The sequence below is a fragment of the Gadus morhua genome, chromosome 17 (assembly GCF_902167405.1).
Source record: "Gadus morhua chromosome 17, gadMor3.0, whole genome shotgun sequence".
In the NCBI taxonomy this organism is placed as follows: domain Eukaryota; kingdom Metazoa; phylum Chordata; class Actinopteri; order Gadiformes; family Gadidae; genus Gadus; species Gadus morhua.
The window spans coordinates 2,526,098-2,545,893 of record NC_044064.1 but is presented as its reverse complement, the minus strand read 5'-3'; the positions used below and the strand labels follow the sequence as shown (position 1 = coordinate 2,545,893).

The 19,796-nt window shown below is 45.1% G+C and overlaps 1 protein-coding gene across 41 annotated transcripts in view; it reads right to left on the bottom strand.

Moving 5' to 3' along the window:
- The window catches only part of LOC115529744 (receptor-type tyrosine-protein phosphatase delta), a 370,859-nt gene extending 366,391 nt beyond the window's left edge, over nucleotides 1–4,468 (bottom strand). For 27 of the 41 annotated variants that reach the window (XM_030338732.1, XM_030338746.1, XM_030338737.1 and 24 more), the window contains exons 1-3: nucleotides 4,338–4,468; nucleotides 4,038–4,155; nucleotides 3,856–3,891 (exon numbers count right to left, since the gene is read on the bottom strand). The gene's annotated coding sequence lies outside the window, so the exon portion shown is untranslated. The remainder of the gene's footprint in view (nucleotides 1–3,855; nucleotides 3,892–4,037; nucleotides 4,156–4,337) is intronic. The other 14 variants (XM_030338760.1, XM_030338766.1, XM_030338761.1 and 11 more) reach the window with 2 other exon arrangements.
- Between the last annotated feature and the right edge of the window lie 15,328 nt (nucleotides 4,469–19,796).

The following is a 19,796-nucleotide window of genomic DNA, read 5'->3' as shown; positions in this document are numbered from 1 at the left end:
CTCCAATTCACATAGTCTCGCCAATCAACCGAGTGACTGCATATCACTGCTTTGTGGCTTTGTGGTGTGCGTGTGTGCACACTTCAACTACCGTGACTCACATTCATCAGATAAAACGTGTTGTGTACAGTATTAGTGACATGACATGGTTGATTAGATAAACGTGCATCCAACCTATTATTCAGTTCCCAGACAGCAACAGCTTTATCAGTGCATCAGTTTGAGTACTAAGTGCAGAGGCAGCCACTGAACCCCCACACCCCCCCCAGGCATGCATTCACATCACACACATAAACCCCACTGCTTCTCCTTCCCTTTAGCTACAATGGACGTGGCATCCGCTACATCCAAATGCTTTTATGAGGGGAACTTCAAAATAAGAGTCGCATCGAGTCAGCACCAGAGTAATCACATGCTTTAAGTTTGAAGAGTTGGACATGACGTACATCGTATCTATTTATAACGGCTTCATGTATACGACCAGTGTACGATGCAAGGGGGGGGGGAGGAAGTTTGGCAGCAGAGGACTCGGCACAGCACCACATGAAGCCCTCCCACATCCGAGAGAGCCCAAAGATACGGGTGAATAAATAAAACATGGCCGCCCCGAATCGAGAGGCAATGTGACAGAGAGAATCTTTTTTCTTTTTTTTTTGCTCGGCGCTTTTATGTTGGCAGGCAGAACATTTCTGTTTGGGATGAATCAGAATTTTTCTGAGAGCACCTGCGCTCAGTGCATCTAATTATCCGACAACTCATCCTCATTATAAAATAGCCGTTGGGAGTCAAGTATCAGGCTTTTCATAACAAGACGCAAACACTGATTCGGGATGCCCCACATACCAAAACCACACCGCTGCTACAGTAGACACTGATAGCTGCGAGCCCACTGGAATCACTGTCGATTCCTTGCTGGAAGTATCAGCCGTATTGCAATGTAGCATGGAACGCCGTTAGGAGAAACAAACAGTGATGGTGGACGCATTGCATGATTGAGCTGAAATGTTAATTGGCCGCCTCAGTGGCGTCCACACGTCACAACGATGGCCCTATTATGTCACCTGGATGAATTTTATAAGCCATAATTATGACTTATGCCCGTTTCTCCCTGGGGAGACGCGGGAACAGGGTGAGTTAATGAGGGTGCGTTGCGACACGTCGCGGTTGAGCCGTCCGTGTTGGCGGATAATTAATAGCGGAGGAAGGTTTGCCTGGGATGTGGCAACCCAAGCCGGCTCTTCCATTAAGGCCTCGGGAATACTGAGGGGTTAGGTGGTGGTGGAGCTCATGAAACTCCCGGCAAACATGCAGAAATACCCTGCCGTTCCCTCGCTCGCTCTCTCTCTCTCTCTCTCTCTCTCTCTTGGATTCTGCTCGGAGCTGTTCCGGCACAAAGCCCATTCAGCAATGATTGATATGGAGACAGCGAGCAGACTCAGGAGCCACACTCACCGCAGAGACAATGGAAACCAGAGGCAATTTATTAAAACGGGAGCGCGCGTTGATCGGGAGCAACGGGGGACGGCACGGGACGCACTTACCTGGGACTAATCCTGGAACTGCTACGGAATGCAACGACTGTTCTGCAGGGGTGCTTTGGGAGTCTGAGGGGAACGTGTTTGCACATCAGGAAGCCTGACCTTCTCAGGGGGATCACTGTCCCTGACGGGCTGTGTGACAGCAGTGAGGAGCGGTGACTGCCGTGAGAGAGAGCTGTGGCATACGTGGGGAAGCAGTGATTTGGAGGGTCGGGATTTCATTGTTTTTTGCATCGTTGATGGTGTGACTATTGGGGTTCTTACTTGTGGGAGATGTCTCGGGGGGGGGGGGGGGGGGTGCGATGCTGCAAAAATGGGTATTAGGGGGAGCTGAGATACATGAGAGCTATTTGTGCCGATAGATGCACAGTATACCGTGCATTGCAAACAACTGATGGAGTGCTCTATCAGGAATGCAATTGCATTCATGATCTCCCTATACCCTTAAATGATACAGTTGACATTTCAATTTCAAGAAAGAAACACATTAGGGTGAGATGGATAGCTGGAAAGGACAGGGACAAAACTCACAGATAGTCATAAAGAGAGAGATTCAGAAAGATGGTGAGAGAGACAGAAAGAAGGAGAGAGAAAGACAGAGAGAAAGAGATAAACCGGATCAAGATAGATGGATTGAGAGAGACAGAAAGACGGGGAGAAAGAGATAAACCAGAGAGAGAGAGAGAGAGAGAGAGAGAGAGAGAGAGAGAGAGAGAGAGAGAGAGAGAGAGAGAGAGAGAGAGAGATCAAAAGAAACAGACAGGCATCGATGTTGCAGACAGACAGATGTGCACCGTGGAGAAAAAACAATATCATCATGATGAGCTCAGCATTACCCAGCGCCTGGGGTAACTGTTGTAAAGCTAAACCAAACACCGCCCAACACATCCACCAACGCATACCACAAGCCCTTCTCTCTCTCTCTCTGTCCACCTATACGTTGTGGTGATGACCTTTCAGTGCGGTACACACACTCCAATTACCTTCTCTAAAACACAGTTAAAAATGCATCATTGAGCAGCTAGTGGGAAGTCTGCACGGGGGCATCATTTGTTCCTATATTATTAGGGCTTTAGTGCACGGCGGTGGAGAGGTCGTCCTGAATCACAAAGAGGCAGCGATGCCGTGCTCGTCGTTGGACCTCTGGGGGGTAACGACAAGACGCTAATGCTGTTAGCCTCCCGACCGTGGTCACGCTCGCTTAGCTCCCTCCCCTCACCTGCCGCCAAGAGGAAACATACCTCACTGACCCCCAAACGCACACACACACACACACACACACACACACACACACACACACACACACACACACACACACACACACAGACACACACACACACACACACACACACACACACACACACACACACACACACACACACACACACAGACACACACACACGATCCCAGCCGTAGAAAGTTATTATCAGCTCAAGCTCACAAAATGACATGTCATGGGCAGGTCGAGTGCAAAACCGTCACTTGCACGTTCTTATTTTTTAAGTATGTACCCTGTCATCACACAGAGGGTTGAGTGAATGTGGATCACTTAAGTGGCGCGACGACCACGTAGGCATGGACAGCTCATGTGCCGTCAATCAAACAACAAACGGTGACATCCATAGCCAAAAGCACCATCGCTCGTTAACTAACCGAAGCCATACCGAACACCGACGCACGCGCACATTGACGTGCACGCGCGCAAATAGATATGGGGATACATAACCTCAGCCTCAGGAACAGGCGCGGGCTACACAAGCAAACTTTTCTTCGCCCTGAAAATTCCGCAACTTGCCCATTGCACACATGAACCGCGGTCAAGGCATCATAAATCGTTTAATCATGTAGTAGGGCACGCGTAAAACCAAAGCGACCCAGCGACACAGCTTAATTGATGAATGGCACCGATAGAGAGCTAACCAAATGCCGCGCCCCCCGTTTTGAGAGGCGACCGGCACACCGCTGCGTGTCAGCCAGTCCATGGATAACGTATGGCTTCGTGATATGCAGATATGCGCCCTGGGCAGGGACACGTGGCACGTGGCGCGACGTGGACGGACAACTTGACAAACAAAACAAACAAAGCACTGCGGACGAACACTTTGATAACAGTGTGTGTGTGTGTGTGTGTGTGTGTGTGTGTGTGTGTGTGTGTGTGTGTGTGTGTGTGTGTGTGTGTGTGTGTGTGTGTGTGTGTGTGTGTGTGTGTGTGTGTGTGTGTGTGTGTGCGCGTGTGTGTGTGTGTGTGTGTGTGTGGTTTCACAGCTGTCTCCCCAAATGCTTCAACAACCGAAAAAAATGCCTCAAGGCTACTTACTATATGCCCAGGCAGTTGACTGCAAAGCCTCGGTAACTGTAATTAAATTAGAAGAATTGTGTGTTAGATTTGTAGACCTAACAACTCTTCACACAAATCAGGGGATGCACGGAGATAGATGACATTGCGATTGTACTGGAGTGGCTTGAGTTAGAAGAAAGATCTCTGACGGTCCCACTCACCGAGGCGTCCGAATTAAAACATCCACAGGAAATGTCAGAGGAGTCCTTTCTTTCGTCCGTCCAGTCGCAAAGCAGCAATGCTTTTCTTATTCCAAATACAGGCCCCCGGGGTTTTGCACTGAAACAGAGAGAAAAAGGCACACAGCCACAACAGAATCCGTCAGAATCGAGGTGTCCCCCTTCTGCGAGAAAAAAAAAAGTGTTGGCACATCTCATGTGAAGAGCAGGAAAAAGAAAAAGAAGAAAAAAGAGAGACAACTCTGAATCAAAAGGACGAAATGGGACAGATGTGAGGTGTACCTGCTCTACGTGTGTCGCGGTCGGCCAGAGACACAGAGAGCCGTGCGAGAGACGAGCTAAGGGAAACTAGGGAGCTGCGCTTTCCATGTGAGAGGCAGCAGACCTACACAGCGCGCCGTCGGGTCGAGCCGCACTCCGCTCGCGGCCACGGCTGTAGAGAGCGAGCGGCAGCGGGAGCGGCAGCGGGAGCGCGCTCGGAGCTGGGAGGGAGATGGGGACTCGGTGGGCGCGGGCGTGCGGAGAAAGGAGGAGAGTGGAAAGAGGTATCCGAGTGCGCGCGGCGGCCGCAACCGAGATGGAATTCAACCTCACCTGCATTCCCCCTCCAAGCCGCTTGATGGCCGGCGCGATGATGTAAGTGTGTGTATGGATGTCGCTCAACCCCCTCAGGCACCCCGCCCACACCACAAACATATGCATAACCGTTTTGGAGCGAAATAAAAAGGCCTTGCATCGGTGCGTGTTCAACCATGTAATGGCTAAACGCAAGTTAAATCAAAATTGTGGTTCTCAATGTATCCGGGACATCACAAACTTGGGGGATCGTTACAACAACCCCTTTAGGGGACCCCTGTACCATTCGTCTTTGGCATGTCGATTGGTTTTGCCCATTTGCTGTTCAAGCGATTTCGATATGGATGTAGTATAACCCCTGAACTGAAATTATGTACTTTTTCTGTCCGTAAGATTAAGATATGAATGTATAACCCCTCAAATTATGTAAGAATAAATTATTTATATCATTCCCTTCTACCAAAACAAACAAGAAATTAAGCATCCCAAGTAGTCATTTTCGAAGTATTCAGTTCCCTGTTTGTGTTAAATAGCCCATGGCTTATAAGATATTCAAATACTGTTGTTCAGAGTAATTTACTTCAGCAGAATGTGATTCACTTTTGAAAGGCCATTATCAATTTCCAGTCGAGCCTATTCACTCAGCACAAACCCAATATTTCTGCATGTCATGGTTAATTGGCCTCCTTTGGCACCAACTGCTCCTAAGAACAATGTTACAATGTTTAAGTGACTGCCATTGAGACTGCAACGCATACACAGGGAAGTGTTTGCGTTGCAGTGTACATATATCTATATATATATAAATAAAAGAGAATGTTTTGCAGGTGAACACATTTCACCTTCCTACTTTTAGGTTTTCTGACTGCTTTTTTATCAAAGCAGTCTTTAAGAAGTATCCATGAATGCCGTTTCTAAAGATTTTAAGAATAATAATAAATAATGAACTAAAATATAACTGAAAGAATGGAAAAAGGAAGGAAAGAAAGAACTGCCCATTGTGTAAAATCTTTAAGATCAAAAAAATCAGTTGACACATGTTTCAATTAAGCTCAATCACTCGGTTGTTGGGTAATGAAATTTCCTTTGACATATAACTGCATCCAGTAAGCCTTCTTTAATAGGTGAACATTGCCTCTGCGGCGGTCTGTCTGGTGTGCATTCAAGGCCCCCTTGATTGGTTTAGAGACAAAATAGAGGCCAACGAGGTTGTGGGGGCTTTTGTTTAGCCTGTGAATAAGTCAAGACAACCATCACCTGGCTGACATTCACCAACCGTGTCATTGTGAATATGGCAACATGAACATTTAAAGGTTCGAGATGAAAGTTATGCCCTTACAACAGCTATATACTTTGTGTGCAATGGTTTAATTTTTTTTTCGTTAAACCGTTTCGCTGCCGACGTGGCAGCGTTTCTTTATCGCGTCGTGACACAGGGACACAGACAGCTATTAAGGATTGCGTCATTTGGATGAAGGAGTCTGATATGACGTGTGTTTTGTGAGGTGAAACCTACAATACAGCAGTTGTTATATTGATGGTTGAAGCAGAATCAGAGTTCTCTAACCAAAAACTAAAACACTGGGTCAATATGTGGCGGTTTGAAATAGGTATCAAAGTTATGGAAGACCTTCTCTGCCCCTTTGATCGTTAAAAAAGAAACCAAGATGTCTGCCATGATGAAATTCGATTGAAAAAAATATTTTCAGAAGTGACAGTGCTGGGAGTATGGAGAGATTCTTAGCAGCAAGCTGAAAGGGTATTGTGTGATTCGTAGCATATTCTCTCGCTGGTTTTCAATTTCAATGAGAATTGTTTAATGACTTCATGTTTCCATTTGCAGACTTCTTGCGATAGCTGTCAAATTACAGGACAAAGAAGATGAACATAATATACAACATTTACATGAATCTGCAGGAACAATTTCAAGATGCTACATTTCAAAGGAAGCTTTCACAGTCCTAAAAGATAGAAAAAATACCCCCTTTCTCTGAATATTAGGTAGATATAACCCACATGCAGTCTGTGAGCTGTATTAGCTAATGTGCTAAATATAGAACTACTAAAGGAGGGAGAAGTGTGTTTTATAATTCAGTGCCATCATTAAAACAATTTAGACAAGATATTGCATGCTAGCCTTCTCAATTACTATCCAATCTCTCCACTTACAAAAAGCTTACTTAGCCTAATAACATTAGTGTGGTGAATGCTTTTTTGGGGGGGATTGGGGGGTGCGTCCATTGTGTATTCTAGTCAAAAACGTAGATGTGGACAATATATTTGGATGCGCGACAGTGCATCCATAATGTATACATCGAAAGGTTTGCCAAAGCTTCAAAGGGCTTCTTTTTCTAAAACACTCACCTGTCACATGACATTAGCTAGGTCTGAACCTCCACTTAGCCCCCGGGAGAGCTGCTGTTTCCCGGATAAAACTAGTGGAGATGGAGCTTGTCGCCAGAGTCATCTATAATTCATGCGGTGCCCGGCCCCAGCATCTACCACACGCAAGCATGGAACATCCAGTCCCGAGACTCCAGAGTCAGTGATGATAATTGCCAGTGGTCGGTGTCACAGTGACGCACAGCCCCTTTGGCCAACGCATCGGCCTTGCCTGGTGGTGGTGGGGGTGATGGTGGTCGTCGGTGTGGTGCTGGTGGTGGTGGGGGTGTTGGCGGTTGTCTGGGGAGTTGGTGGTGTGGGTGGCGGTGGTGTGGGTGGTGCTGGTGAGGATGGTGGGGGTGGTGGTAATGGGGGTGGTGATGGTGGTGGTGATCTGGTGGCCTGGGGGTGGGGGCTATTGTAGCGGAGCCAGCCTCTCATTTCTAATATAATGGTCATAGACAGTTTAAAAGCACCTTCAACATCGTCCCCTTTTGGTTTTAATGCACCCAGACATGCCATGTATCCATTATTTGCCAAAGAACATTTTAGATTTTAATGTGCCGCGGGCGAATTTCGTAATAGACCATTTTTTTTTTGTTATTTTATTATTTATTTATAATTTATTTAATATTGCATGCACATATTCTTTACCACACTGGTTGTTGTCTGAGACCTAAGGCCCACAGGTCGTATTAACTTGAAAATGGAAGTGATTGTTTTCATCTTGTTAACTATGAATCCATATAACGAATGGAGGGAACCATTACAAAAAGAGGTTTCAGAAACATTCAATTGTGAGTAAAATCCTAGATATAGACTATGGATTGTTCTACGATTGAACATTGGCATCATTGTAACTCATGTTAACCAAATCACTAGAGAGACAGGTTATGATTTTGAGGAGGGCGACGGCTTATGGCTCAAGTGAAGGGATGCAAGGAGTACACTCAATATCCAGCCCCTCAAAAGTTCATGTTTCAGGAGAAACGGACACAGAGAATTAGGCCGCTAAGCCTCTCATTCGTTTGCACACTTGAACGAGCATTGTAGGCAGAATCTTAATAGGGTGGAATCATTAGGAGGCTTTGCCAGACCACATTCACGTCATGTAATTTGAGAGCAACTTGATTGCGGAGGCAATCCCAAAAAAAAGATATGAAACAATATTCCCTTTTTTCGGATAATTGCGGATCACTTGTATCGCCGTGTGACTCTTGGGTGTAACTTTGGCGGAATCAACCGGCAACTTCGAATAATTTAACTTCAAGCCGCCGAATGACATTCAGCAAAGGTCACACTCTATCCACAATCCGCACGCTTAATCTCAGAATCTCTAATGACTAACAGTAAATGCTTAGAAGTCAAAATCCCCGCTGCTCTGTGTGTTCCGTGAATGCAGAATGAGCACCTGTGAAGACCGAGACGCCGTCCCTCTCTGTTTCTTCGCCGGAATCTTCATTATCGGCCGGTCACATGCCACTCAGCCGTGGATATGCAAATGAGCTCAACCCGTGTCTGTATCATTCGGTTTAGAAATCGGCGGGGCGAAACAACTTGCAACTTTTTTTCACACGTGTAAAAAAGATTTTTTTTATTTTGAGGCGAAGAAATTCGCCTCAAAATGATGTCGATCTGGATCCTCTTTTCAGACCGTAATTTCTCCTTAAGTAGCGAGAAACCATTCAATTTTATAAAAAGTTGCATTCTCCTTAACGTCAGCCGCACTCCACACTGAAGAACGCCTTCTGAAGAAGATCATCTCAATCACTCATCAATAATTAACACAGCTCAGACTCAGTGAATAAACTTAGGCTGCTGTATTGAGGGCAGGCAGACAAGCAGCAGACAGAACTGCTATTAGAGTAGAATAGAATATGGCACATTTCTTGAAAGAATAAACGTTACCAGAGCAGTTAATCTGTAGACAATCAGAAGCACTCAAGGTCCCGAGATGTTGGGACTTACAAGGAAGTGCTATCACTATCATTAATGAAAATGAGGGCTGTAGCTGCTTCTGTTTTCAAAGCAAATATACAGCAATGATCGTTATTTATTGGCTGACGATCTGACATGGGGGATTTTCAAAAGTAGTATTTTTTCAATGTTATCAGTGACAATCCGCTGTGATTAAGTTTAATGGAGTCAACATTTGAGCTTGAATCGTGCAATTTATTTGTGCCACTTAATTCCTCAAGTGTGCAACTAAAACAAGACTTAAGCATTGGCTCTGGTAAAGTATAGCTTGTACTAAACATTTGTGTCCTTCTTTTTATGTCTTTCCTATTTGCTAAATGTGTTGAACTTGTTCTCCTAAGAGGACTTTGGTTGTGTCATCCAACGACCAATGAAGCCCTAATCTATAACCATGTTGTTCTTATCGAGCGACTCAGACTAACTAGCCACAATAGCATCCACCTTCATCGGTATCAATGCTGTTTGTTAACCGTGAATGACCCGATCCAAGTCTGAAGGTCGACCGTGTACCAACGGCTAGCCGGCGACTACAAGGGCCCCGTTAGCTCCATCCCAAGCTTGAAAATGCACAATCTGGACTAAGAAATGCATTTTATTAAAGGTGGGAATGTCATGGTCTGTCGGTTTCCTTGTCTTGTTTTGGTGTGTTACCTGTTTTACTTTGGTATCGGTCTTGTTTCTCCCCATGTCAGGTTTCCCTCCTGTGTGTTTACTGCTCCCTCCCCTAATGTGTTTCAGCTGTTACTCGTTGCGTGCCCTGTGTGTTTGGTATTCAAGCCCTTGTCTTTCCTTTGTTCCTTGTCGGATCATTTTAGTTTGTGGTGAGTTGTGGCCTGTGTGTTCCCTGTGTTACCCGCGTTACCCGCGTTACCCGCGTCAACCTTGCCTTTTGAGTTGATAAATTATCCTTTTACCTGATCTCTGCGATTGGGTCCTACCTGCCTGTCTGCCACCCGCTAACCGTGACAGGGAATCATCTCGTTGATTCATTGACTTAGCGGCAAAGCCGTGACGGAACAAGAACGAAGAAAACAATCAAGGTCATGATAAAGGTCAGTAATTAAGATCATGTATCACGCTTTGGTGAAGGCACAGTTACGTACTCTGAGTGTAAAAAAGATAAACATGCTTCATCCGATTTTTAGTCATTAGGCTCTCACTGTTACCGAGTTGTCGGCGGTGCCTTTATTAAAAGCCAATTTACAAGCTTAATTGTTCTTCGGTGTGTCTTGAAAAGTGATTGTCCTTTCGTAAACGCAGCGTGTAAATGGAGTCCTCCATCACCGGCTGAGCTGATCACAATGCCGCATTATGGCGCTCTCAATCGCGAGCTTTGTTTTCGGCTGTCAAAGTATTTGGTGTTCGCCATCCATTTCACGTCAGACAAATGTGCGATGTTCCCTCATTGGTTAAAAACATAAAAAAGGTGGAGGGGAGGGAAGAGGAGGGGGAGTTGATTTGATTGAGTATGCCTCCCTCCCACCTAAATATTGTTTTTCACTGTATGTCATAGTATGGCTTTCCTGTTCATTCTCTCTCCCTAATCCCTAATATACAATAATACATACATGATATATATGGTTATATGTCATGCTGTAATAGATATCTATACATAAATATGTACACATATATTTACTTTTATTTAACAAAAAACCTAACCTCCAAGCCAATGTGATTTTGTCCGGCACAAACAATGACATAATCAAGACTGATTTGAACCATACATGACTTATTCCAGAGTGGAGCTCTGCAATCTTGTGCCATTCTTATCTGGGCTCGATGTTTGATTAGAGCCCCATATGCAACAGGGACGAGACACCACTGTCGGGTGCCCTCCTTGCCAAGGATCTGTCCCCCCAGCTGGATCTCAGGGGTGTCCACAGAAGGCTGGAAGGCTGGAAGACTAGCTCCAGAGGCCAGAGAGCTACTGCTTGGCAAACACGTCGTTACAGGTTGTTTTTCCATTGGAACCACTCAATAACTCCCCATTATCTAAATATAAAAATACTTGAAGGTTTGATGACATATATGTTGGGAAAAATCCATTTGTGTATGAAGTTCATGTATATGATAAATATATGGTCTACTGCTGAGCACACACGTCGTTACAGGTCGTCCTTCCATTGGAATGAACTACTTCATAACTCCCCCTTACAATGTAAAAGGAAAAAAATCATGAATGTTTGACATATACTGTTTAACGGTAAAATCCATGTGTTTGTGAAGTACATGTATGTGATAAATATGGTCTACTGCTTGGCACACACGTCATTTCAGGTTGTATTTCATTGGATTGAACAACATAGTAACTCCCCCCTATGATGTAAAAATAAAAATATACATGGAACGGGTTGATGGCATATATAATGGTAAAACCCATGTGTACATGTATATGATAAATATACGGTCAATTATATCAATAAAAGAAAGACTTCCTGGAGACGCCGGATCAATTTAAAGCAACACTGATGAAATATAATACATTATCATATTGCTTTCAGTATACAGTAAATGCACGTTTTTAGTGCTAAATAATTCAAGACCCTCTAAAAAAAAGCAGATAGAGCTGTTAGCTAATGTTTTTATGTATTTTTTGCCTTTTGCAGTTCTGTAATCATCCATAATAAAAATTAGAGAGGAAAATGCTGCCGAAATGTTGGTAATAACAAGCATCAATGATAATTACAGAGGTTATATGAAGATTGATATTTACACAGATTGTGTATCAATAATAATACTCATTAGTTAAAAAAAGAGCAACTCAATGATCCACTTATACGTTGAAGTTAGAATATGTTATTTGTCTCTAAAATATGCAATTATTGAGCAATCTGGGAATGCAATCCACATTACATACAGATTATTATATAAATATATACATTTTCTTATGTATACAGATATAACTGGTGTTGCCTTTGGGAACTAAACATCTAGCTAAAAATGAAATTATAAACAACACAGCTGTGAAGTCAAAATCATCTAAGTGTTTGCTGTCAAAGTGCTACATTTTGCTATTTATATGTGTATATGTAAGATTGTGATATATATATATATATATATATAATCGACCACTTTGATGCAATCTTTTTTTAATTGCACCAAAAACATTACGATTATTTTTGTTTCACAGCTGTGTTTATATATATATAATTAATATATATAAAGATATAGGTGTTTAAAAATGGAGGGAACTACTGCCTCAAGCACTCCATGGTTGGTAGAAATACACAATAGAGGATTGAATCGTTGCAAATTCGCTATCTTTGTCATTTACTGCTGCGAGTCACGACGAATCAAAGTACCTTCACATTTAGGACGTGGTATTTTAGTTATACGAGTTGCCCATCAGCGAAACAGGGTCAGGCCTCCAGTAAAAAGGTGTTTTACACTCTGATGTGAGAGAGACCTGTGCTCATGGCTTTCATGGCGGATCTTGTTTACAGAGCTGATGGTTTAAGGGTGTTTGAAGTACCTCCCTGTTCACCCCCATAGGTGAGGTGTAATCCATAAATAGCTATTATTTATTATATGGATTGATAGCATTTTTGGTCACAATGTCTGGTGATTTCAAAAGGGCACTGCATTTTCAGAATCAACTGCATTCAAGGGCGATTTTCCTTCGCCCTTGTCTCTCCAGTGTTTCCGGTGAGATAGCGGATCATCTCAGATCAAAAATGTTATCTGGATTCATGAACATCATGTGCCGTGATTAACATAATTATGTGTGAAACCGTGCTATGATCAAAACAAATGGCCGACGCATGAACGACACGTTTTACAACAGAGAAAAAAATGCAGTCTGCCTATCTGTCTGCCAGCCGACTGCCAATCTATTTAGGTCTGCATGCCTGTCTCCCCCAACTGTAAGTCAGTGCGTCTGTCGCTGAGTGCCGTCTAACCGGTCTATCCCTTAACCGGTTGATGAGTGAGATAGTCACCAGAGTCGACCCTTCAGCAGGAAGACTTGACCCGAAGGAGACCGATAACCCTCCAGCCTCCTTCCAAAATGTGTGTGTGTGTGTGTGTGTGTGTGTGTGTGTGTGTGTGTGTGTGTGTGTGTGTGTGTGTGTGTGTGTGTGTGTGTGTGTGTGTGTGTGTGTGTGTGTGTGTGTGTGTGTGTGTGTGTGTGTGTGTCGATGTGGACATTAAATTATTCCTCTCCTACACCTGGGAGAGACACATTTACTTGTAATATTGGCTGGGGGGGGGGGGGGGGGGGGTTCTGCATCCACCTTTGTCCAAGGTCAGATGTGCCTCCCCCCCCCACACACACACACACACCCTCCAAAACACACCATGATTGCCTTGATATTGATCTTGCACTTGCTCCACCACATCAACTCCACCCTCCGGACCGGGAGATAACCCCCCTGCCTGACAAACATACACAGACACATACGCAGACACACGCATGCACGCAGATACACACACACGCAGATACACACACAAAGATACACACATAAACATACACAGACACACACACACACACACACTTATACCCCTTCAAGGCCCTTATTTAATACTGCTGCATCAGAAATGACCCCCGCCCAGAGTACCTCACGTCTACTCTGATTTGGTTCCCCAGTAGAAAACAGCCGTTTAGTCTTACGGTGCTTGAGAGCCGGGGTAATGAAGCATGGTAGCGCTGGTGAAAGCCACAAGCAAACAGCCGAGCGATCCTGAGTGAAGATCACACCGGAGCAGCCTTGGGCTATTCCCCTGTACTTCTATTTTGAAGACCTTCAATATCCGAGGAAATAGATCTTTCAGGCTTTTCCTGTCAGACTCTGTTCATTAGTTCACTAAAGGAGTCACTTTCCCAAATGATCGCGTTTCATATCATGTTTGTTTTGATTGTCAGTACCAGAGACCACTTAAAGCAATTAACACAAGCCTCTTGCCGATCCTAACCTCGCTTTGCAAGAAGTCTGAACGGACTCTTCTTGCAATATGAAGGATGGAGACTTGAAGAGAAATGGTCAGTTGTTACCAGGGAGGTTAGGATAGTAAGTAACATCAGCAAGCTAAACAAGTCAAAGAAATTTGACTTGTTCTAGAATCCTTTTGGTTGATCAATTCTAGAATCCTTTAGGGTGATCAATTCTCTCGCTCTTATTATGTATTATATATTAGCACATTTCTGTGCCACAAGCAAATTTTCTTATACCGAGGCATGAGAAATGTAATCTCCTTCACTCTATTTCTGTATTTCTATCCTTTCGTCCGTTCTTATTTTCTCTCCCTTTCTTTCTCATGTCAAGCATTTCCTCGGCTGGGCGCAATTTTTTGGAGTGTGAACTGAATTATAGATTTCTAATTTCATCTAAACTTGAGGCCAGTAGGCCTTTGGTGAACACCATGGATATTTTATCACAAATGACAAAACAAATAAATACACAGCAGCCTTTCGGGCTCAAAACAAAAAAAACATACTTTCGAAGTTCATAAATGTGGCGAATCTGGGCAGTTTGACAAAGTTTCACTGATTCTGACTGGCTTGAGACCAGTGCTTTTCTACAAAACACCAACATAATACCATACCTGTCTGTTGACAATTCATCCCGTGGTGCCAGACACTATAAAACAAAAGGAGCAACTCGATTGGATCGTTTGAGATGAGCATTCATTAAACTTGTCGTTGTCGAACACAAAGTATATAAACAGAAAGACGGTCCTCTTGGAAATGCCCCATGTGCGACACGTCCATTATCAGACGCACACACCAACAACATCCATAACAAACCCAGTAACTGCCCCGACCACCAACAAGAGCAGAACACCCCACCATCGTCTACCCATGGACAGGAAGCCACCAATGTGCTCTGCATATTATGAGGTACGATGCAGCATCCACCCACACAGAGCTTCAGTTACACTGCTGTGAACACACGCCAAGGCAGCCAATCAGAAGGCCCTCCCCTCTCTAAAGCTTTTCCACCAGGGGGAAGAGAAGGTTATATTGTTTTCATGCTGTGCGCTGGTGTTTATGGCCTGTGCTACTTAGTTCTGGGCCCAGCTGAGAGCACTGCATGGGATATAGCCTATAATGTCACACAACCAGCCATAATTACCGCCGCATTTGAAAACAGCAATTAGCATAGCGGGCTTTGTGTGTATGTATGTGTGTGTCTGTTTGTGTCTATGCGTAGATATATATATATATATACATATGTTTATATTTGTACACATGTGTGTGCGCCTGTGTGCATGCTTGGGTGTGTGTGTGTGTGTGTGTGTGTGTGTGTGTGTGTGTGTGTGTGCGTGCGTGTGTGTGTAATGAGTAGGATTCCTAAGGTGCAGGAATATGGAGCCATACATTAAGAAGGCAGCATAGAAGCATCGAGACAAACAAACAAACCCAGAGGAAATAGAAGAGAGATGAAGGGGCATAGGGAGGAATCTGCGTGGGTCTAGATGGGCGTGTCAATTGTGAATAAATACAATTGACACGCCCATCAGTGAATAAATAATGACCAATAGGTTATTGATATCAAGTACGACCGCTTTAAACATTACCCGGCATACGTTTCCTCCTATGCTGTGAATTCATTCGTGCAGGCCATTTGCTTCGCTAGTTTACTCGCATCCTCCCCCCCCCCCAAACACGCACTCACAGACCTCTACGTCACAGCTAGTAATCTGACGGGACACATGCATTCGAGAGCCATTACGCCGGTGGAGAGAAAAATCGAGACGAAGAAAGACCGAGCAGCGGGAAGGGTCTGAGCACAGCTATAGCATGCTAAAGTGCTTTAATAGCTCTTTAAACACAGCCCACAATCACCTGCTCCGATGTTATTATTCTTCGTCCACGCCGTTCCATCCCTACGAGCGAGTCCCTGATCCAGGTTCATTAGGTAATGAAATTTAATTGCATGATAAAGTGAACGCCCCGCGGCGCGCCATTGGCTACAGGCTACTGTTTGTACTGGAAATCATTTTATTAGGCCGGCGTTGTGTTTGAGAGCTTCAGAGGAAGGCACGGCCCAGCCCAGCCCAGTGATTGGAGGCCAATCCTCTTTCGGGATTGGGAAGTGTGGTTTTGCAGCAGAGAGGCAAGATAGTCAAAAACAGGTCCGATGCCAGGCCCTGCTATCAATTCAGCAAAGGACAGCCAAGTTCCATCATAATGATTATAGCCACCCTGTCTCGTTTAAGACCCCTGGAGAATTACCACTAAAGTGTTATTTATTATTTAGCAGACACTTTTAATCCTTGGCGACCAACATTCTGGTCAGGTACGTGCCAGGAGCACGGGGGGTGAGGCGTCTCGCTGAACGATGCTCGCAGGTTAGGCTCCGGGATCAAACCGAACTCCTTCTTGTGACAGGGTCAGACGCCCTCTTCACTGCACTCCGACCCCGACCCGAACCCCGTTTGAAACGTGATGGGGGGGAGATCCTCGTGGACGACCGTAGCAGCGTGGTCGCCTCCCACGCGCCATTCGTTCACAGCTCTACCCCGGCAACCGCCCATGTCATTTCCTTGACGACAGACGTACGAAGGGACGGCCTCTGGGAAGATGCAACTTTTTTGCGACAAACAGGCCAGTCGATACTGGGGGGGCGTGTGAGCACCCAAAACGCTCTCTGCCTCTTGTCTGAATGCATCTATTTGAATGTTTCCCCACGTTATTGATTACAAGCGGCACTCGGATGCCAGGCTCCCACCTCCTCACCCTCCCCTTCCTCTTTTTGTCTCCTCCCTGGCTCACAACACCATAACTTAATAGATCCCTTTGGGGATAGCCTGCAATGAACCAGAGACAAAATGTCAGCCAACACCACCCCCCCCCCCCCCCCCCCCCTCTGGAAGTCTGCGTAATTGAGAGAAGCATTGGTGTGAGGGCTGAGAGAGAGAGAGAGAGAGAGAGAGAGAGAGAGAGAGAGAGAGAGAGAGAGAGAGAGAGAGAGAGAGAGAGAGAGACACAGAGAGAAAGAGAGAGAGAGACAGAGAGAGAGAAAGTGGGAGGGGTGAAACAATCTGTGTGTCGGAGTGTGTGGGAGGGGGGGGTGAATTGAACAGGAGGTAAAGGGCAATTTGGATTACTCATCAGAGAAGTTATTGCCACCCCCCCCCTCCCCCCACAAAAAGGCAACTCTGCACAACCTGTGCCATGTCTCTTGGAGGGATGGTCTTAAAGAGGCTCACAGAGGCTGGGAGGATGTCAACACGCTGGATCTAATCTGCCATTCCCTTCAGTTAGTCTCCATTCGCAGACGGATTTAGAGGGTTGGAGAGGGAGGGAGAGGGAGGGAGAGGGAGGGAGAGGGAGGGGGGGAGGGAGGGAGAGGGAGGGGGAAATATAGGGGAGGGAGGACGGGAGACAGAGAGCGAGAGTGAGAGAGCAAAAGAGAGAGCGGGTGAAACGTAAGGAGTGACAGAGCGAAGGGGGATGAGGAAAAGAGTGAGGGGGAAAGAGAGAGAATGAGAGAGCAGGGGAAAGAGAGAGAGGGCATAGAACGAAGCAAGGGAGAGAGATAGCGATGGAGAATAAAGAAAGGGATTAGTGAGAGAGGGAGCAGAGGAAAGAGAGACAGACAGACAGACAGACAGACAGACAGACAGACAGACAGACAGACAGATACACAGACAGACAGACAGACAGACAGACAGACAGACAGACACACAGACAGACACACACACAGACAGACAGACAGACAGACAGGGCCATGGATCTCTCAGGCTGCCAGGCTAATTAAAGGTATCAGTCATGAGGGATTCATGTCAGTTTATAAGGCACGGACGCTGACTGAGGCCCTCATTTGTCAACGGCCAGATTTATATCCAATAAGAATTCAATTGGCTGGCGTAAATGCACAGTGTGATGTATGGCACCGAAGTGTTGTGGTGAAGGGAAGGGAAGCCTCTGTGTGGGTTGTTTTTGCGCATGTACATGTGTGCGCATGTGTTTTAGGCTGTTGGTTTTTTGGTGGGTTTTAGTGTGTGCATGGTTTTGTTTGTGTGTGTGTGTGTGTGTGTGTTTGTTTGTAAGAGAGCAAAACAGAGAGAGAGAGAGAGAGAGAGAGAGAGAGAGAGAGAGAGAGAGAGAGAGAGAGAGAGAGAGAGAGAGAGAGAGAGAGAGAGAGAGAGAGAGAGGGGAATGGAGGAAGACAGAAGAACATGTCTGCATGCATTACATCATACAGAGAACTACAGTTTATGTCTATGTTGAGAACATTCTTTGCTTCTCAAGCAGCACTCTCTCTTTCTCTCTCTTGATTTCTTTCTCTATATCCCTCACTCCATATTGTTCTCCATCTCAAGCGTGGACTAATTAAGAGTCTGTGTAAAATCACAACAAACCCAGCACACAAAACCGCCTACAGTTCCACTACTGACTCTTGAAACGGTTAGGAAAGGGAGAATATCATAATCATCCATAACAGGTGGCAACAAACGTAATTTGTGTCCACAAATAATGTTTTTACAGACCGCCTAATTATGTGTCTCAATTCTAAAGCAAGTTTTAGTTAATAGACGTTATAGACATAAAGTCTGCAAGGGTTTGAGTGATGTCACCTTTGTTCAATATAATTACCAGGGCAACGCTACACAATAAAGCTAACAGCCTTATTGTCAAGAAAGTAAAAAAAAGTTTAAAGGGACGTTTACCTCTGACGCTACATTAACGCAATAACGCACATAAGTTAACCCTACCAAACACGCAGAGTCTGGGACAGACCCGTAAAAAGAGCACCACAATTTTTCAATCAAGCAAAAGCACATTTCGTTTTGACTTCCACTAATGAATCTGGACCCACTTTCTTCAGTCTGAAGAAACCCTCTATAAAGGACCGAAAGCGTGTCAATAGGAATATGACTACAGACTCCTTGGAGCTGAACGCTCTTTTGTATCACTGACGCACAGTGGGGGCATCCAAAGAGCTGCCAGCGTCCCGGGGAGAAGATGTGAGGCTGGGTTTGGCTCCTGATGTATTCCCACTGCTCCCTGTCCCTGGTTACCTTCTCCTGTCTCCTCCAGGGTTGACATTGTCGAAACTGCCTCTCGACACGCACACCTGAACACACACACACGTGCACAAACACACGCACACTCATGCGTACACACACAAACGCAAACACACACACACACGCCGGGCATACACACACATGCATCCACAAACCAACACACACACACACACACACACACATCCACCAACAGACATGCGCATGTCCACACACGCAGACCCCACAAACACACACACAGACACGCACATACACACACACACAAACGCATGAGCACATACACATGCACAAAAACACACAAACATGTCCAAACACACACACAGACACATGCACCATACCTCCACATACTTCCAATTGTTAATTTGTTTTTTTTAAAGGAAACTAATCACCCAGAGACCAGACCCCCCCCCACCCGCATCCCCCCTGCTGCTGTTTCATCAACAACAACGAACATGTTCTCTTCTCTTGGCCTCAATACTACCATACTTTCCCATCTTCGTAGGATCAGCGTTTTGTCTTAAGCTGCTGCACCTTCACCACGGAGTAGCTGTCAAAATTGGGGCCATGTTTTGTAAAAGCACAAGGGTAAAATAAAAAATAAAAACTTTTGTTTTTTTTGTTTAGTGTGTGCATTATAAAATACAATCACGCATAGACACATAGGGAACAGAGAGAGAGAGAAACAGACAGACAGAAAAACAGACAGACCGACAGACATCCAAAGAGACATACAGAGAGACAGACAGAGAGAAATAGAGTGTGAAAACCAGACAGACAAAGAAGACAGACAGATAGCCAGACACAAAGAGACAGAATGATAGGGAGAAGGACAGACAG